This window comes from Lepus europaeus, chromosome 1, assembly GCF_033115175.1.
Source record: "Lepus europaeus isolate LE1 chromosome 1, mLepTim1.pri, whole genome shotgun sequence".
Lineage (NCBI taxonomy): Eukaryota > Metazoa > Chordata > Mammalia > Lagomorpha > Leporidae > Lepus > Lepus europaeus.
This window is the reverse complement of record NC_084827.1, coordinates 35,201,699-35,222,492: the sequence shown is the minus strand read 5'-3', so window position 1 is coordinate 35,222,492 and position 20,794 is coordinate 35,201,699. Positions and strand designations below refer to the sequence as shown.

The window sequence follows — 20,794 nt, the reverse complement described above, 5'->3', positions numbered from 1 at the left end:
TTTTTGTTTTTATTTTTCAACAGGGATGCAATATGTGTCAAAATTGTGTCTTAAGAAGCCGCATGGCAGGTGAGAACAGCAAGAACCTTTTTACTGGGGCTGTAATCCTAGAGCTATTGCTTCTGATGTTCTTAAAGTTGTTGTTTCTTCACTGCATTCTGTTAGTGCTGCTGCTCACTCTGAAGATTGGTAAAGTCTACAGTTCTCACAGGCTAACAGGAAGAAAATCAATTTCAGTCTCCCATAGCATCCCGAGGAGGCATAACCTCCAAGTCAGTAGGTCACTCATTTTTGGTACTGTGACTCTGGCACGATTACTGCTTTTAAAGAATCAGAAATAACATGTATGAGACTACCTAACAACTGTTCGTGCGGGACTGTATCTGTATATATGTGGGCTTATTATCAGACATTTGCTTCTGGATTTCCACTGCTATAGATTAGTAACATTAAATTATAGGCAGTATAAAAATATGAGCATTTAATGTATTCTTTGTGAAATATGTATCTTAAAGGAATTTTGAGTAACAATCACGGAGAAGATAATTCCTCCATTTTTTTGGAGTATCAGGAAAATTACCTGAGAATGTAGCAAGACACCAAGATGTAGTTGCAAACAAATGTAAATTACTTAGAGGGAAGTCAAATTGCTGATATTTTGAATAGTGATGAAAGTAGAAGAAATGTTTATATTAATACAATATGTGTAAAAGGGAAAGTATTTGTATGTGTCATGAAAATTAAAGCTATTAGATGAAAAAATAAAACTGATATTTTGGGACTTCCTTTTCTCTGTCTAATACATCCTGTTCTTGACTTAACTGGTTTATATTAATTTATATACAAATGGCATACTCCTGTTTTGTTTCTTAAAATTTTACTTTAAGGGTGGGTGTTTGGTTTAATACACTAGTTAAGGACACTAGTTAGGAGGTGAGCATGGTGTTGTATCAGGTTAAGCTTTCTCTTGGGAAGGCTGCATCCCATGTGGGAGTGCATGGGTTCCTGTCTTGCTCCTTACTTCCAGTCCAGTTTCCTGCAAATGCATACCCTAGGAGATAGCAAGTGATGGTTCAAGTCGTTGAGTCTCTGCTGTGCCTGTGCGAGACCCAGACGGAATTCCTGGCTCTTGATTTGGGCCTGATTCTGTCCTGGCTATTGCAGGCATTTGGGGAGTGAAAACCCCAGGATAGAAGATCTGTGTGTCAGTTTACCTTTCAAAAAGAAAAAAAAAAAAAAAAAAAGATCCAAGTTGGGATGCCCACTTTAAGTAACTAGGTCCCTGGATTGAGTCCCTAGCTCCTGGCTTCGGCCTAGCTCAGCCCCAGTTTTTGTGTGAATCTGAAGAAGCTTTCTCTGTCTGTCTATCTCACTCTTGCTGCTTCTCATATAAATAAGTAAATTAATAAAGTTTTTAAAAAAATCAAGTTTGTATTTGAACATGAATAAATTGTGTGTTTTTACTAAGATGAGTATCTTAAATGAGCTAATGGAAATAAAAAGTGGGAAGATTTATCTTTTTAACCACTTTTAAGTGTACAGTTCACATTGTTGTGCTACAGGACCATCATCCATCTCCAAAAGATTTTTCATCTTGGAAAACTGAAATGTGTGGCTGTCAAAAACTAACTCCTTATTTTCTCTTGTCCTAATCCACTGACTGCCACCATTCTACATTCTTTCTCAGGGAATTTCACTTCTCTGTGTATTTCATATAAGAGATGGCTACCCCTTGGTTTTTATATTGTTATTTTCTATTATTAGTACACACACATCAAAATTATGTCCCTCCCTGTTTCCCCATTATTAGGGCTCTATTTAAGGTTGTCCGTCAAAAATACTTAATTTTATTTATAAAGCCATATTTTTTTCAAAGTAATGACATGTCACTTTTTAGCTTACTCTGTTTGTAGTGTTTTCCTGGCCTTTCTTATTTTCTTGTGCCTTACCACCTTCAATAATTCTGTATTCAAATTCATATATATATATATTCATATATATTTAAATTCTAAACAAAATATGTTTAAAAATGCGATCATTTAGAATGCAAGAAAATTACCATGTTCCTTAGTAATTTAAGGGTCCTCCATGTTTTGTCTTTGCATGATAGCTCATTTCTTTTTAATGCTAACTCATATTCACTTGTATATATCACAATATACTTATCTAGTCACCTGTTGAAGTTGCTTCCAAGTTTTGGCAATTTAAAGTGGCTGTAAGCAGTTGTATTCTGTTTTATTTACACTGTTTTTTTATTTCATTGAGATAAATACTGAGAAGCACAATGACTAAATCAATTAAATATAGGAAAGATAGGGATTTTTATTTTACTTTAATTTATTCATTCTTTGATGCTGTTTTTTCTCTGTAGATCCAATTGTCTGATCAATATTACTGGCCTTCTGTCTAAAGAACTTCTAACTTTTCTTGAAAGGCAGATTGCTACCAGCAAATTCCCTCAATTTGTGTTTGTGTGTCAAAGTATTTCTCTATAACTTTTGAAGGGGAATTTCACAGGGTGCACAACTCTGGGTTAATGATTTTATTCTCTTAGTACCTTAAATGTTTCACTCCACTTCTTACTTGCTTGATTTCTGAGGGAAAGTTGATGTAATTCTTAATCTTTATTTGTCAATAGTCAAGGTGATTTTTCTTTTTGCTTCTTTCAGGATTTTTTCTTTATATTTGATTTTCTGCAGTTTGAGAATGATAAACTTAGGTGTAAGTCTGGGAATATTTATCCTTAGTGTTCTCTCAGCTTCCCAGAGGTGTGGGTGTGGGTTGCTGTCTGACAATAGCTAGGGAAATTTGAGTCAATACTGTAAATATTTCTTGTGTTTCCTCTCCTTATCTCCATTTTCCCCATTATGCATATATTATACCTTTTATTGTTGTCTCACAGACTGGGATATTCCATTCGATTTTTTTTTTTTAATCTTTTGTGTGTGTGTGTGTGTGTGTTTTGGAGGTTTCTACTAAAATATATGCTGGCACAGAGACTCCTTAGCTGTGTCCAGTCTACCAGTAACAAAATCAAAGGCATTCTTCATTTGTTACAGTGTTTTTGATCTATCATGTTTCTTTTTGGTTCTTTCTTTGGATTTCCATTTCTTTTCTTACACTGAGCATCTATTCTTGCATGCTGTCTCTTTTATTATTAGAGCTTTTAGCATATTAATAGTAGTTGTTTTAGAATCTTATCTGATAATTCCATGTCTTGTTCTTATTCATAAAAATGTCAATAATTCTTACAGTTACACTCTATCTAGTCAGTTTTCAAATTTTATTTGAGTGTTTGAGCAGGTAGTTCTTTTATAAAAAATTTCTAACAATATATCCATATAATCATAATCTCTTTTTTGATTTTAACACTAATAATGCTGCTGTTAATTTTGGTTATTAATTCTTCCTACTCGTTGACTTTCATAATCTGATTTATTTTTATACTATATCCACCATGATTTGAATTAAAAAAACATAAATAAGAATTGGAACAACATATGGCTTTATGTTTATAATAAGTTATTTAATTGTGATTTTGATGCATTGAGTTTTTTTGTGTAAATTTCATTCTAGGATTATGAGAGAATTCATCCAGGCTGTAAAATATGAAGTACCAGAATCAAAAGGAGGGAAACATTTTTTTTTTAAAGTGCCAGCTTGAAATTTGAACAATTCATATTACATACTCCTATTGCGTTATGCTATTACATCAAAACATTTAAATAATCAAAGTATTCCATTTCATAAGCCACATACCTCCTTATCTTACTCTAATAAAGGTATACATAGGTTCTCTAAGCAGGTGAATACAGATCTACAAGATAAGCCAAATTGGTAGAAAGGATTCAGCACTATAAAATGAGCATATTTCCTGACCCAACTTTAGCTTCTTCAAACTTAAGTTCTGTCTCTGTTGAAGTTAATTTGACCTCAAGGGAAAATACATTGCCTGCCTTAGTACAGTCTGATGGAAGTGATTTTTTTTTAAAGTCATTGCTTTGCACACTTCTCAATTCAAGCTATGTTCTGTTTAGAATTTATGAAATAAATATTATATCCTGGATGATCAAATAACTATAGTTATTTATTAAACAAATTATTGTGATAAAAATTGATTATAACAATATTATAAAAGTTTGATTATTATTATAGCTAAGTTATAATAACTAATGATTTTGATAACTACATAACTTTGATAAATTTGATAACTAATAGTTATAAAATAACTATAATTGTTACCCTTAAAAAGTTTTTTTTAATGACAAAACATCACTATATAGTGTATGCTTCTTATTCCCAAATACATTATATTGTGATAACACCTGATTGAACTGGCATCATATTAGGGATATAAACTAATCAAAGAAGGTGTCTGGAAATGAGATTGTTTGACAAGTGGTAGTGAGAACATGAAAATCCCAAATCATGCAGGGTCATCAGACTGTTAACATACTTTTGGCTATCTATCCCTCCAATTGGGAAAACCCTACAACTCGGGTACACGAAATTTTTCTTACATACTTTAAAACGCATTCCTTACGGCTGGAGCTCTGTTTCTGTGGGCTGCCGGGTCACATTTCTTCAGTACGAGGGGATGGCAAAGCATCTCCAGTATCAGGGAAGGGTCGCTTCGTTATTTTCACTCACATTGTTACTGTTCACTTGCTTTTCCAAGTTGCATTTAGGAACTTCAGAAGTCTGTTATTTTGCTGGAAAGAGATATTCTTGTCAACAAAAATAAGAGAGGAAAAAGTGAAAATAGAGATCCAAGGCTTTGTTCTCAGAATCATAAATGTTGATATATTGAACTTGGCATATTAATCAAAATAGTTGTTTTCAACCTCAAAAGAAAGATGAACTTACCTGTTTTGCTTGTTTTTGGTTTGAGAAGGAAAAGAGGGAAGTACAGAGATAGGAATGGATGAGTAAAGAGAATAAAATAAAAGATATATATGAAACACTGCTAGATCTGTTACCTGTTTTTAAGGCTTTGGCATCTTAACTACAATAGTTAACATGAAAGAAATTCAGACCTATGTGTTTTCTTACATAATCTGAGTCTCATTAAACCTGCTTTATTTATTCTGGTAATAGCATTCTTGCATTTTTTATTTGTCATTTTTCTAAATTGGTCTTATCATGCTCTCAGTCAAAAACAACAATACAAACTAAGAAGTTTTTGAAAGAATTCTCTTTTATTGACTTACCAGTGAGTATTTTGAGCTCCCACTGAGTGCATGCCTCTGTAGAACGAATTAGACAACTCCAGCCTGTGTTTGAACCCAGGAGCTTGTTTTCAGCCTATCACTTATGGCTATAAAAGTTTTTTGCCTTTCAGTCAGAATTCATACTCTACTTTTTTTGCCTGCAAATCTTTTACTCCCTCCATTTTTTTAAAAATTTTCTTCATTAGTAATGATGTCAAGAGTACTGTTTGATATTTCTGTCTTGTATAACCAACCATCAGAAACACTAAACAGTGTTTATGTTATTTTGGACATTTATTTGATTTTCTCATCATAGCAGCATACACATCCATGTTTAAGGCTTATATGACTTTAGTAGTTCTAACTTGAATGGTTGATAGAATTATTTTCACAACATGGTTTTAATGAGCATGAATTTTTTTTTATTAAAGTTGCACTGTTTCCTATGTAAAGGTGAGGTATATCCACTTGATAAATCTTTTTCTAACTTTAAATCTCATCACAATCATTTATTTCTGGTAATGTTTTCTAAAAATCACAGGTTTGGAAAAAGTTAATTGTACTCCACTTTTCAGACTATAATATAAGGATTATTATTTTTGTAACTTCATAAAAAATTCAGAAGGGATCTAGTTTACTTCTTTTGATAAATCACTGACTTAAATTTTGAACTAGGATTGCTTACCTTTAGAGGTAATATATGTTCTTGTTTAAACTATTGCCATTTTATTTAAAATTTCATTTTAAAATTATTATTGTATGCTTAGTAGAATTAATACATTCATTTAAAAATATTTATTAAGTGCCTATAATGTGCCAGGTGGTAGTCTAGGTTAATGGGACTCATAAGTGAATTAAACCTGTATCTGTGATCTTGTGAAGTTCACAATGTTATAATCAATGTCAGGATGCTAACTCTAGTGAGTTCTCTGTATCTCTGTTGGCAGTTTCATAGCCTTTTATCTTTGCACTACAAATTTTTTTCAAATTTTAGCTGTTTCCCTGCTTTTCTTTTGTACAAATAATAGTGATATGATGTTCCTCTCATGTAAATACAAATGCAAAATAAAGCAAAAGCCACACAAACAACAATAAAAAAAAAAACCTGCTACCGGATGCATTCTGAGTCATTTATGGCATAATTTATGAACTGAGTAGTTTAAGGACTGTATTCTGAAAAAAAAATGCCATATTCCACAGAAACCTATGAACATACATTTTCTCCTAATTAACATGCATCCCTATTCCCTTACAAGTGGAATTAAAAACATGAGTTTGTTTTCTTGCTAGGGTTGGGTTATTTATTTTCTCTTCACATACATGTTGTTTGTATCAGCATTCTTTGTGAGTGGACAATTACCTGTTCATTCTTACTTAACTATAGTTAAGTAGCTTGTCTTACAATAATAATTCTCACTGTTATACAAGAAGACATGGGTATACAGTATGAAAACTGTGTATAAACTGTTAATGTAGTTTTAACTTTTGAACATCACTTATACCTTATGACCTTTATAAAAAATATATTTATTTACTCCATATTTTCAGCATATTCTTCAAATCAGAAAATTCACTTGAGTAAGGATTTTATATTATCTATCTTGTAGAATTCAAAAGACAATTGCTTTTTACTTAAGCTTTATATGATATAACTTTTAATTTTCATTAATAAAATTAAATGGTAATATTTCTTTTAGAATGTGACTTCATTTTTGATCATTAGAAGTCAGGACAATGGAAAACATTAACAAAGAGTTACAAATAATAAACTAAAAAACTATATATTTTAGCTGTCAATTAGTTCCTAGAAAAAAATTAGTAGTTCTCACCTCATCAAACATAGTTCCTTAAATAGTACAAGTCAAACTCTCTGGGAATGACTGAATAACACTTTTCTGATCCTACTACAGAATGAGTGCCAACTACTACAGCAAAACTTAAATAAATTTGTAATCTTATTTAAAAGGCAAGAGAAAACTTAAAAAGCAAGTGTTTCTAAATGCAAACTGCATAAAGGTTCTGTCATTCAGGAAATCTTCTATGACTGTCCTTGCTTCATTTGGGTCTTGCACCTGTACTTACCATGACCCTTAGCATATTGTAAAAAGAATCCCTTGTGTACCCAACTCTATGAGAGCAGAACTGTGGCTTTATTTCAGAGCCTGAACAGTGTTGGACATATGACAACCAATAAATATGTGTGAGTGTTTGTATATAATAGAATTCTAGTCAGTCTTGTCTTTTATTATTTATCTTATTTTTCTTTAAAAGCTTCATTTTTTTGAGGCAGAGAGATGTAACTATAGGGATAAAGACGGGAGATAAAAGAGGAAGAGGGAGACAGAGAGTAGCTGTGCTAATTTACATTTGCACCAACAGTGAATGAATTCTCCATTCTCTACATTCTTGATAGCATTTGTTGCTCTCCGTCTTTTGGATAATAATCGTGAACATGGATGTTAATATCCCCTACTATCATTGCACTCGAGTTTGTTTTCTCTTAGGTCTAAAAATGTTTGTTTTATATATTCGTTGTTCTCTGATATTTATAGATATTATTTTCTCTTGATGAACTGAACCCTTTATCATTTTATAAAAATCTCCCTTGACTCTTTTTACTAATTTTAATTTAATGTCTATTGAATCTTTTATGGGTTTGAATATTCCTGCTTTCTTTTGCATTTGCTTGCATGGACTATTTTATTCCCTCTGTTCGCTTTCAGTCTATGCATACCCTGGAAGGTGAAGAATAAACAGCATACAATTGGGTCTTGTTTTCTTATCCATTTAATCACTCTGTGTCTTTCAATTAGAGAATAACTCCACTTACATTTAGGTAATTATTGATAGGTAAGCTCTTAGTACTATTTTGGTACTTATTTCCTAGTTTTAGAATAGTCTGTTTCTCCCTCTCTTATATAGTCTCCTTGTGGTTTAGTGACTGTCTTTAGTACTGTGTGTTTATTTCTTCCTATAATTTTTGGTGTGTCTACTTTAGATTTTGCTTTTATGATTACCTGGATGCTTTCAAAAATGCATCTTTTGGTTATAATAAGGTATTTTCATGAAACAGCAACTTTACACCTGTCATAAGATAGCAAAGGAGGGACTGGAATTGTGGTATAGCAGTTTAAGCCACTGGTTGTGATGCTGGCATCCCACATCTGAGAACCGTGCTGTTCAAGTCCTCGCTGTTTACTTTCTGACCCAGCTTCCTGTTAGTGCTCCTGGGAAAGCAGTGAGAATAGTTCAAGTCCCTCACCCATGTGGGAGACTCAGATGGATTTCCTGGCTTCAGCCTGGCTTAGCATCAGCCACTGCACCCATTTGGAAAGCGAACCAACAGATAAAATCTGTCTCATTCTACATTTCAAATAAATAAACAAATCTTTAAAAATTGTTAAAAGAAATAAAGAGAAAACTAATTTAAAAACTCTATATTATACTGCATTCCTTGTTACCATTTGACATTTTCATGTCTCATTTTATGTATCAATATATTATCTATCTCTTAACATATTAATGTAGTTATAAATATTTATAATCTTTTAATCTTCATACTAAAGATATGAGTGGTTTACATACCATGTTTACAATATTAAAGCACTCTGAATATGTTCTTACTGTTATTCTTACCAGTGAGTTTTTTACCTTCTGATATTTTCTTCTTACTCATTACTATCCCTTTTTTTAAACTTTATTTCATTTATTTGAAAAGCATAGTGACAGAGAAGGAGAGACAGAGAAGAAGAGGAGGAAAGAGAGAGAAACAGAGAGAGAGAGAGAGAGAGCACTTTTCTATTTGGTGGTCCATTCCACAAATGTACATAATTGCTAGGGCTGGGCCAGACCAAAGCAAGGAGCCTGGAACTCCATTGAGGTATCCCACATGGATGACAGAGGCCCAACTATTTGGGCCATCTTTCACTGTTTTCTCAGGCACATTAGCAGGAAGCTGGATTTGAAGCAGTACAGCCAGGACTCAAAATGGTACTCAAATATGGGATGATGGCAATGCAGATGGTGTTTAAACCTGCTGCACCACCATGCTGACCCTACCATCTTTCTTTTATTTTGAAGAACTCCCTATATCATTTCTTATAGGATAGGTCTGGTGATGAGAAATTCTTTCACATTCTTTTTCTGTCTGTAAATGGCTTTGTCTTTCCTTGATATCTGGTGGATTGCTGTATTGCTTGACAGTGTTTTGTTTTGTTTCCCTTTAATATTGTGAAAATGTCATCTGATTCTTCTGTGGTATATAAGATTTCTGCAAAGAGTCTGCAGTCAGGAAATTGGGGTACTTTTATATGTTATTTATTTATTTTCTCTTGCAACTTTATTTTTTAAAAATATTTTATTTATTTATGTGAGGTATTTGAGAGGCAGAGTTACAGACAGAGGGAGAGACAGAGAGAGGTTTTCCTTCTTCTAGTTCACTCCTGTAATGGCCACAACGGCTATATCTGGGCAGATCTGAAGCCAGGAGCCAGGAGCTTCTTCCAGGTCTCTCACATGGATATAGGGGCTCAAGCACTTGGGCCATCTTCCACTGCTTTCCTAGGCCATAAGCACTGAGCTGGATTGGAAGACGAACGCCTGGGACATGAACCGGTGCCCATAAAAGATGCTGGAACTGCAGGTAGAGGCCTAACCTACCACACCACAGCGCTGGCCCCTCTGTTGCAACTTTAAAAATCCTCTCTTCAGTTTTAACCTTGGAAAACATGATTATAGCATGAGGTGGTAGACTTGATTGGGTTGAATCTGACTGGTTTGACTTTGCTTGTGGGTACCTAGAAAGTTGTATCTCTCTAGAGTTTGAAAATTCCCAACTACTATTTGTTTGAATGAGCCTTCCACCACTTTTGCATTTTCAAGTTCCAATACCTTGAATATCTGCATTATTCATGCTGTCCCAATATTCCAGTATGTTGGGGTCTTAAGCCTGAGGCTGGCCCCTGACGAGCAGGGAACAGTACAAGCACTCCCTGACAAGGTGAACGGGAAAGGTAAGGTCGACGGGTCAAGAACACAGCAAGCACTCTTGAGTTCTCTCGAAGCAGGAACTACTTTATTGAGGAAGTGTACAGGCTTATAGTGCTTACAAAAGACATGTGCAGCAGGGGAGCCAATCAGCAAAAAGGTCATGCAGGCATGGGTGGACCATGCACAGGGACATCTTAAGCAAAGTATAGGGATCATGCACTGTCCACGTGTCCAGAATCAAAGTGGACCTGTCCCTGCCGGTGGTCTGATCTTATGTAGCTTAACTGCAGCAGCTGCAAACACGCCCCTCGAACACCCGCCAGGCACCATATTGTAATGGAGGTTTTAGGCAATGCCCAATACCAATAAACTTTCTTTATTCTTTGATTTTTTTTCTGTGCATTTCGAATACTCCATATTAGATTTCACTAATTCTTTGATCTATTCTGCTGTTGATACTTTATATCAAAGTTTTAATCTTGCTTAGTGTAGTTTTCAGCTGAAGGATTTCTGCTTAATTTTTTTTAAAAAAAATACTTTCAGCTTTCTTTTAAATTTCTCTGTTAGAATATTTAATCTTTTCTATGTATTTTCTTGAAGATCATTGACTTTCCCTAAAATAAATATTTTGAATTCTTCATCTGAAAGTTTGCAGATATCACTTGCTATGTTATCATTTCCTGTCTTCTTGTTTTACTCATTAGGTGAGGTCAGAGTTCTCTGAAAGTTCTTGATGTTCGTTGGTATAAGACATCATTTTCACTTTTATTGATTAAGTATTTTGTACCAGACATTGCTTTCAGACTTTTTGCCTGTCCTCCTAGGAATTCTAAGCAATTCTGGCTTATTTTCTCTAAGCCAATGGAGATTTTGCTATTTTAGTCCTAGATGTCACCCCTAGTCTACTTACAGTGTTTGCTACTGTTTCAGCATTAGTAGGTGCTCCAGGTCAAAGTTTGTCTCAAATCTTCAGTTGGTGTGTTGTTCAGAATGAGTGCCCCATAAAAGGTAATTTGTCTTTGCCAGCCTCTAGTTAGAGCTGGGGTAGTCCTAGATTCCTTATCCACAATCATGGACTGTTGTCAGGCACTACAGAATTGTGCCTGGCTCTGCATTTCAATGTTGAGGGTCCAGTTTTTCAAACTCATATGCAGTGGTTTGTCCTCTGCCTCCCTGTTCTACCCTATGCATGCTCTCTTGGTTGGGCTGCCTGAAGGTGTGGGTGAAATAAGGTGGATAGTCCTGTGGCCACCAGTGCCACAATGCTAGATCACACCTGGCACCCACAGCATGACATAGGAGTAGGACCAAGGCTCACATCACTATACATTGCCTGTTGCTGAACTGAATTAACAGACCAAGATTGCTGCAACCAGCTGCAGGTGATGCTGGCCAATATATCATTCCAGTGAACAGAGTCTGTGGATCTCTATCTGACACCAAGACATGTGCACAGGATCCATCTGCAGCTACTGACATGGAAGAAGGGATTGTTAGGACTTACCCAGTGTTTGATTTTACCATTCTTGTACTGAGTTTCAAGACACAGTCCTGTATAAACTTTGCTGTCCTACTGCCTGGCAGTTGGAGTCTTGTTCCATGCTGTCTCCCTGAGGTTGGCAGAAGGGTAATGGAGGTAGCCCTGGACTACCTAGGCTGACACTAAGCTGGGTCAATCCTGAGTTTCACAGTTGCAGGGCTTTCGAAAGTCTTGTGGGTACACACCGTGTGTGTGGCTGGCAATCACGCAAGCTAAAACATGTGTCTGTCCTACCAGAGTACAGGTCTCTGCCTGACACAGGCGATCTAGTGGGTATCCTCCAAACAGTGGCCTTGGAATAGAGGCTTTTGTGCTATATTTGGTGCTGGAGCTTACGGGAGCATTCCTATCCTCATTTCCCACTCTTAATAAGCAAGTGGCTACCTTACTGCTCCACTGTCTGGTTTAGATGAAGAATGGTGGATCTAGTCCCTTGGCTGTTTGGCTAATGAGGTTCCAAAGGCACAGGCTGTAGACACTGGCTTCAGAGCCGGAGCTTTGGAGCCCTGTCCAGCACTGCATTTCATTTTGGTATTCTTTCTGCTGAGTTTTAAATATAAGATCAAGTGGGAGATCGGTCTTTCCACACTGTTCTCCTTGGGCTTGAGAGAGCGGGTGATGTGGGCAACCTTCACTTTCTGCTCTCTTCAATGCATCTTTTCTTACTATCATGCTTAACCAGGAACTGTGGTCTTCCTACTGTCTGCTTAGCTCTTATGATGGGTTTTTGGTGTGTGATTAGCTGCCCAAATTGGTGTTTCAATGGGGGAGATGACTGCTGAAGTGTCTTAACCCTCATCCTTAGTTTTTGATTTTCACTTTGATATTAGTGGACCTTTCATAGCTTATGTTTTAAAAATAGGTCTGTGGTTTTTCTTCAAAAAGTCAAGAATTTTCTCTTTCTGTCTCTCAGATTTTTTTTAAATCTTGAACTTATAGACTGATTTAAAAAATTGAAATTTCTGAATATGGGGAAAAGTAATAAGCTAGTATGGAATTAGGAAATAACTTAGACTTGTGCAATTTAATAAGAAATATCATTCTTTTGGTAGTAAGCAGCTACCAAAAGAAAATAATTATGGAAGATAATTTTAATTTAAGGAAAGTCAAAATTAAAGCCTGCTTATTTGCAGAATTTTGTCATTAAGATAAATGTGATCAGCAGAAGCAATAGAGAATGGGTGTTGGAATATCAACAACAGAAATTTGAGTTGCCTTAGTAGTTGTGACTTTGCTTTATCTTAATGATTATGATTAACTAACACAGTTGTTTCAAGTTATGCTGTGAAGAATACTTAAGGTTTTGTGGAGTACCAAAGACAGCTAGGTGAAGGAATATTGCAGGCATTGGTTATTTGGGTCTCTGATTCAACCAGAATATTTTATTTTTCGTTCACCTGTCAGTAAGGTTTCATGGAAAGAAAAATGTTGTTTAGCTGAAGTATCAGTATTGCTGCAAATACAGTTTTGTCAAATTTTGTTTTGTATGTTTGTCAAGCCAGTGGTCAAGAATGATATACTACTATAGTTTTAATGACCTGTGATTATTTTAAAATTTACTGTATATGAGTGAAATGATCATCTTTTCATTTGCTTGTTGGTTGTAGCCCTTGCCTATATATCTGCTGATCTATGGTTTTTCTTTCTTTTTTTTTTTTTACTTTTTCTTTGTTGAATTATTTATTTAGTGGACCATTAAGCCTTCCACTATAATGTAAGAAGGAAGGAAGGAAAAAAGAAAGAAGGAAGGAAGGAAAGAGAGAGAGAAAGAAAAAGAAAAGAAAAAATACATGGAGGGAGGGAAGTGTCATTGTATTCCTAGAATTGTGTCTATGAACCACATTGAATCTGTTCTCTTTGTATTAATATCACATTAACATGAAAATTGATGAGAATTGTGTTGTAATTATTATGTGTTTGCTGCGACTCTGAGAATCTAATATATTAATAAATCTCTTAAAAAGTAGAATAAAATTTCAAAAAGTATTTAGAAATTATTTAAATAAAATTAATAAAATGTCTAAACAATCAAAAAAGATAACCTATGGTTTAACCCATTTCTTTCAATGAGGATATCAGACATCGTTAATTGAATACAGTGTGCCTTGATGTTACAGATGCAGATTTAGCCTCTAAGCAGCTCTCCAAGTAGTCTGTATTAATCACTCAATTTGACGTGAGACAAAACACTGCAGGTTCTAAAATTTCATTGCACTTTCATTACACTTAACACATAGCCTTAGAAAAGTTGGAGCAAAGTCAGATTATAAAGGAATAGACTAGAAAAAAGAGGGATTAAATCAGAAACAAGTCTGGAGAAAATATTCTAATAAGCATTAATATAATAACCTTTAAATTGTGATTAGAAGAGGAAAAATGTCTGCTATCATTTGGTTAATTGTAGAAGACCCTACTAAGTTCATTAAGTGTGTGCTGAAGAGACAATTGAAATCAGTCATGTTTTCTGTTAAGAATCAAAAACAAATAATTTTATTCTGTAAATTATAAAGTTTAATCTCTAAGAAGTCTAAACCTGTCAACTCAATGAAAGAATAGGAATTAAAATCTTAGCAATGCATCCTATGTTGTCCCTGTGATCCTTTCTTAAACACAACAATGGACTTAAAGTTCTCTAACTTAAATGGTAAAAAAGCACTTCATACATATTTAAAGTTGTACAAAATAAGGAGCCCATTAACAATTCCGCTTACTTGAAGATGAATATGCTCTGTGTTCTACAAAGTCATTGCACTAATTGTGACATAAATTCAATTGTAGTTTTCAAAGCCATGATGATTATTTGTCTCTGTTAACAGGACTATTCTAATGTGATGCTGGGGTTGAAGTTGCCTGGAACTCCGTTTTAAGGTTAATTGAAAAGACTTGTGGAAGGTCTGCAAGAAATAGGTAAGTGTCCATTTGTTAACCAATCTTTTTTGTTCATTGTGGTTTTTTTCTTCTTTTTCTCATGTTTGGTAAGTATCTTCACGCAAAGGTTAAGAAAGCTTTCAGTGGACTACAGAGACGTGAAATAGAGCAATAGGAACACTTACTAGGTAACAGTGCCTCTCATTTTACTCCTTGGTCTTCCTGTACAACTTAATCTCACTTTAAAAAATCAGCATAAATATTTTTTACTTGCTGAATAGTATGGTGAGTGGTGCGTTAAGCATGTGATTAGAGTGGATTGAAATTATGTTTTTGTAAAAATTAAAGAAAAAGAAAAGAAGGAAGGAGGAGGATTGAGGGAGGGAGGAAAAAAGAGAGGGAGGGATGTATGGTTATCTTTCTGGAACTGTACCTATGGAAATACATGAACTCTGTTCTCTTTATTTTAAAAAAAACTGAAAAAAAATGTTGAATACAAATGTTATTACTCATTTCTTGATTAACAGTACATTTATTTGTATAAAATAGTACAGTGAATTGAGATTTTTAGCAAGCAGGATTACCTGACAATGAACATTATGGGCCATGAAGGAAATTATTTTTAAAAAATAGGAAGTCTTTTTCCCAGAAGGGAACATAATTGCATTTAAAGTTAGTTCTCAGAACTGCTTTTGGAACTTGCTAATTAGACTTTTTTTGCTAGTTATGTGCTTATAGTGGCAGTTTTTCTGCATGTTAAAATGAACACTAATCACATATTGGTGTAAATAATGCATATGCTTAATGCCAAAGGTCCATCATAGGGGGATAGTGCATTCTGAAAAAGAATTTATTCTTAGAAGTTCTCTGATTTATGAGCCTCAAGCTGTAGGTACAATGATAAAGTAAGAATGACAGAATGGCAAAGACTTTGGAGTCAGGTTGATAAGCGTTTGCATGCTTGCAGCCATTTATTAGCCTTATTATCTGCTTTCGTTAATTTCCTTAAATTTTACACATCTTTTTCAAATCTAACACTTACTTTTCCAGAGATACTTGCTTATTGGATTATTGTAAAAATTCAGCATAGTCCACAGTTATTTTCAAGAAATAGTAGATTTTCTTCATTTTCCTTGGTTTTCCTTCCTTTTATTTGGTTGAATTTTCCTACTTTCAAGCAATTTGTTTAATTTATCCTTATTTTACCTTTCATTGTGGTTAAATAGCCTGCCTTGATAATTCTTCTAGAATGCTAATCAAAGTATTTCATACAACTTACAACTGAGAGTGTTTATGTATATAGGTCAATGTGCAGTTGGGCGAGTGTGTGTGTGCACTTTTGTTCGTGTGTCTTACTCCAAGATATTCACAATTATGGTCAGAGTTTCCCTGTAAGAAAATTAAATCCAAATGAAGTACATGACTTTCATTCACTAATAGGAAGAAAATTACTAGAAGTTTAAGAAATACTTACTAAATAAGTATTTCATCACACATGAAAAACTATTTGCTCTATTTTTTAAATTGTTGAAAAGTAGGTGGACTGTTCAGGAAGTTGATTTGGCAGAGGGGACACTGTGTTAGCAATTCTGATATAAAGCCCACAGACATTCCTTGACAAAAGAAGCAGAGTGAGAAAGACTGCAAATGGAGAGGCTATAGAATATAGTTGTTGAGAATGCAAGCTTGGGAATCAGATTGCCTAGGATTGAATGATGGTTCCAAAACTCTGTGAGATCCCAGTGGAAATAAGGAGCCATCATAAAAGGAGGTAGCTTTCTCTGAAGGGAGGAGAGAACTTCCACTTTGCTTGTGGCCCTGTGTAAATACTGACGGAGTTTGTGGACTCAGAAGGCTTCCATAGCCTTGGCAGCACATGACAAGAGCCTCAGGTGAACACTGACTTTATAAATAAGAGTTAATTGTTAAATCAACCACAGGAGTCACTGTGTACTTGCTCCCCATGTAGGACCTCTGTCCTTAATGAGTTGTACTATGAGAATTAACAGTAAAACTTGACTTCAAATAGTACTTTATACTTTGTGTGTCTGCGTGAGTGCAAACTGTTGAAATCTTTTCTTAGTACAGAGTTGGTCTTCTGTATATAAAGATAATTAAAATTGAATCTTAATGAAGAATGGGATGGGAGAAGGAGTAGGATGTGGGACGGGAGTGGGAGTGAGGGGGTGGGTATGGGGGTGAAGAACCACTATATTCCTAAAGCTGTTCCTATGAAATTTATATTTATTAAATAAAAGCTTTCTAAAAAGACCCAAATCTTCCATATAGTAACCTTTGTGCAAGTCACAAACGTTTTCCAATCATTCATTTCTCAACTTAGAGACTATATAGAGTATATATAATACGTTCTATATAATACTTTAATATTCTCTATATCATACTTTTCTATTTTGTAGAGTTGATCAAAAGACTAAATAATGAACATAAAGGAAAATGTTAGTAGATTTTTTTTTCCTATTGTATTAGTTTCAAGTTGACCGTGTTATTCAGGTCATGTGGTAAATATCCTACATAGCTTCCTAATGTTAGTTCAATCATGAGTCTTTTTTTTTTTTTACTTTTATTTAATGAATATAAATTTCCAAAGTACAGCTTATGGATTACAATGGCTTCCCCCCCCCCCCATAACTTCCCTCCTACCTGCAACCCTCCCCTTTCCCACTCCCTCTCCCCTTCCATTCACATCAAGATTCATTTGCAATTCTCCTTATATACAGAAGATCAGTTTAGTATATATTAAGCAAAGATTTCAACAGTTTGCCCTCACATAGCAACACAAAGTGAAAAAATACTGTTGGAGTACTAGTTATAGCATTAAATAAGAGTGTACAGCACATTAAAGACAGAGATCCTACATGATATTTTTAATAAATTAATTAATTTTCTATGCAATTTCCAATTCATCACCAGTTTTTTTTATTTTCAATTATCTTTATATACAGAAGATCGATTCAGTATATACTAAGTAAAGATTTCATCAGTTTGCACCCACACAGAAACACAAAGTGTAAAAATACTTTTAGTACTAGTTATAGCATCACTTCACACTAGACAACACATTAAGGACAGATCCCACCTGAAATATAAGTACACAGTGACTCCTGTTGTTGACAATCATGAGTCTTAAAAGAAGTCCACACTGTTGGTTCAAGCTGCTATAACAAGTACTATAGACGGAGGAGCTCATGAACTACAGAAATTTATTTCTGTCAGTAATAGAGGATGAAAGTCCCAATGTCAGAGCTACAGCCAGAACAATCAGGTTCTGGTTTGCATACTGCCAACTTGTTGATATATCCTCACACAATTTCTTAAAATTTTTATAAATTCATTATATTTAATAAAAATGAAATATTATCACTAGTTATAACATGTTTTTTCAGATAGTTACACTTACAGTATAATGAAAAACAAACTCTTCTGATGTCTAAAATTCATCCATTATTTTAGGTTAGTTAAAACCGTGAGACTTATTAAGTCTGGTCTGATATTTAATATTTAATATTTTTCATAATCTGACAAATTCCTAATGTCCAGTCATCTCTACCATTACTTTCATATACGTTGAACTACATGTCTTAAACTTGCTCACGTTTGTCAGAGCACAATCTATTGTTTCTTTCCTTTTATACATCTTTTAAAGGCACATTTGAATTTCTGTTTCTTCTATTACATTGTTCTTGTTTCTTCAATACTTTTTAGCTAGTCCAGAACTTTTCATGCAGTGTTACATTCCATCATATCCAAAGTGATGTTACACATATGTGAGTATAACCATTTGTCTCGGTACCAGGCTACCTACAGAGATCAGGAATGCATGTTAACTCAATTGTGTGTTAGCTGAAACCTTTCCTGCAATAGTAATAGTATGTTAAGAAATATTAAATAACTTAAGAAATACTCACTGCATATATGACATACTTTCTTTCATTTAGAACAATGGTCCTAAATGAAACCAGTATTTATTTTGAGAGTCATGTCTCAAAGGAGTTCTTTATAATAACTCTTATAGTAATGCTGTAATCTGAGGTGTACCACAAGAAACCCTGACATTACTTGTCAGAATTCATTACACACACACTTACACATTTGGAAGTAACTGTACACAGGAAGAACATGAATTCCTGGAATCTATAGGTTAGGCTATGTTCAGCAGCCTCTAAGGTGGTCCTGTTTCCTATGGCCTGGTTGTTATGCCTTTGTAATTCTCCCTCCCATCTCTACCAGGGCTCGTCTATGTGGCCAATAGAATGTTGCCCTTCTAATTAGGATAAAAAAGAGATTAAGATATCTGTGCAGAGTTCTTGCTCTCTTGTTCTCTCCCTGCTTGTCTCCCTTTTGGTTTGTTCTTGGGGGAAGCTAAGTGCCATGAAGAGGTATGTGTGGAGAGGTACTAAGCCTTTTGGTTAAAAGCTGGGAGGAACTAGCAAATTACTTGTAACTTCTTGGAGAATTGTGAGACTACGCCACTACTGGATTCCTGGCCCTCTGTAACTTCTGTGAGATAAGTGTTTTTATTCCTAACTGCTACCTTTGTGAGTGTTTTGTTATATGGCAATAGATAATCAATTCATTATGTATTCCAGCCCTAATGTTATTTCCACACATTTCATCACTGTCCTTAACATTACACATCATATAAGGATTAACAATACACCAAATATATGGCCTCTCCCACAATATAATTAAGAAATAGACATGCATACTTATAAGATGGTGAGTAAAGTCAGAAAAAAATGTGAATGTTTATACCTGGAATACTGAATTTGTGGCATGCAGAGGCCACTTTAATCATGTCAGTGTTGTGAATTCATGCTAACTTAGGACTGGGGAGGTCTGGATGTTTATCTGGTACACATTCTCTTTTTAGAAGAGCTGAACACTTACCTTCAGAGGATCTGAGCTTACAGAATCTACTAGTCCATCACATCAGTATTATTATTTTTTTAAATATGTATATATTTGCTTATTTGAAAAGCAGAATGACAGAGAGATAATAGAGATCCTGAATTCATTGATTCTCCCTTCAAATGACTGCAGCATCCCTATCTGGGCCAGGCTGAAGCCAGGAACCAGGAACTCCATCCTGTTCTCCCACCATATGGATGGCAGGGAATCAAGTACTTGGACCATCTTCTGCTGCCTTCCAGGCACAGGATCATTATTAGAGTAGCAGTGACTCAAACCAGGCAACCCAATGTGGGATGCCAGTGTCACAAGCAAAAGCTTAACTCATTGCATCACACCCTATCATGCTAGTTTTCTACTCTTCTACTTTGGTAGCCTTTATAGAGTTACAAATAGTAGAGTGCATGGAAATATCTAGGTATATGTATACATTCATGAAGAGCTATACTTTGACATCTTGAGTTCACTAGAAAATTAATATATTTGGTTTCCAGGAAAGTGAATTGATATTTATGTAACAGCAAGTAATAGAGTAACACTTTTAAAAAATTCATTTTAAGCCATAATTCCAAGTTTCAATCTTATTGATGAGATGATAGTATCTAGGGATAAATGTTGCGTTATTTTAAAAGTAAGAGTAAAAAAGCAGAAACATGTTCCTTTAAAAATAGTTTACCTTTAAAATTTAAAATTTGTGGCTTGGAGATACCCACTTGTAAATTTTTTATACCATTATACAAAATAGCAAGATATGGATTTTAACTGGCCTGCTTTTCAATTCAACTGAACATTAAGTACCTTTTTAATGGTCTGATTTGCTGGGAAGAGCACCATTACAATAATCTGCTTTTTACAGCCCATATCAAATATGAACTGGCATCACTTATTACAAAGTTTGTGCTTTGGGAGACATTTTCACAGCATCTAACAGTACTACCCCACATTTCTTGGAATTAGTCTTTAATGATATCATTTTCCAAAATGAGTTGTTGCTCAAACTTACTGATTGTTTTGTGGTTAAAATCTAATCCAGCAGCTATATTTAAAATATCATATAAATTTGTAAGGAAAGGTCCATTGTAACTGCTGTTACATTAGTAGTTGTATGAAAATGCAATTGAAGAGATGCCATGCAGCTTGGTGTTTTTAGAATTTTTTTCCCATATGTGATATCCAACAGGTGAATATGAAGCCTCATTTTTAACTGTTGGCAATTCAGGCTTTTACTATTGTCTGCTGAAGAACAGAGGACTATTAC

The 20,794-nt window shown here is 34.6% G+C and overlaps 1 protein-coding gene across 1 annotated transcript in view; it reads left to right on the top strand.

Annotated features, from left to right (window-relative positions):
- Positions 1-20,794, top strand: part of FOXP2 (forkhead box P2) — a 547,305-nt gene that overhangs the window by 98,941 nt on the left and 427,570 nt on the right. The window contains exon 2 of the mRNA XM_062198659.1: positions 14,556-14,646. The gene's annotated coding sequence lies outside the window, so the exon portion shown is untranslated. The remainder of the gene's footprint in view (positions 1-14,555; positions 14,647-20,794) is intronic.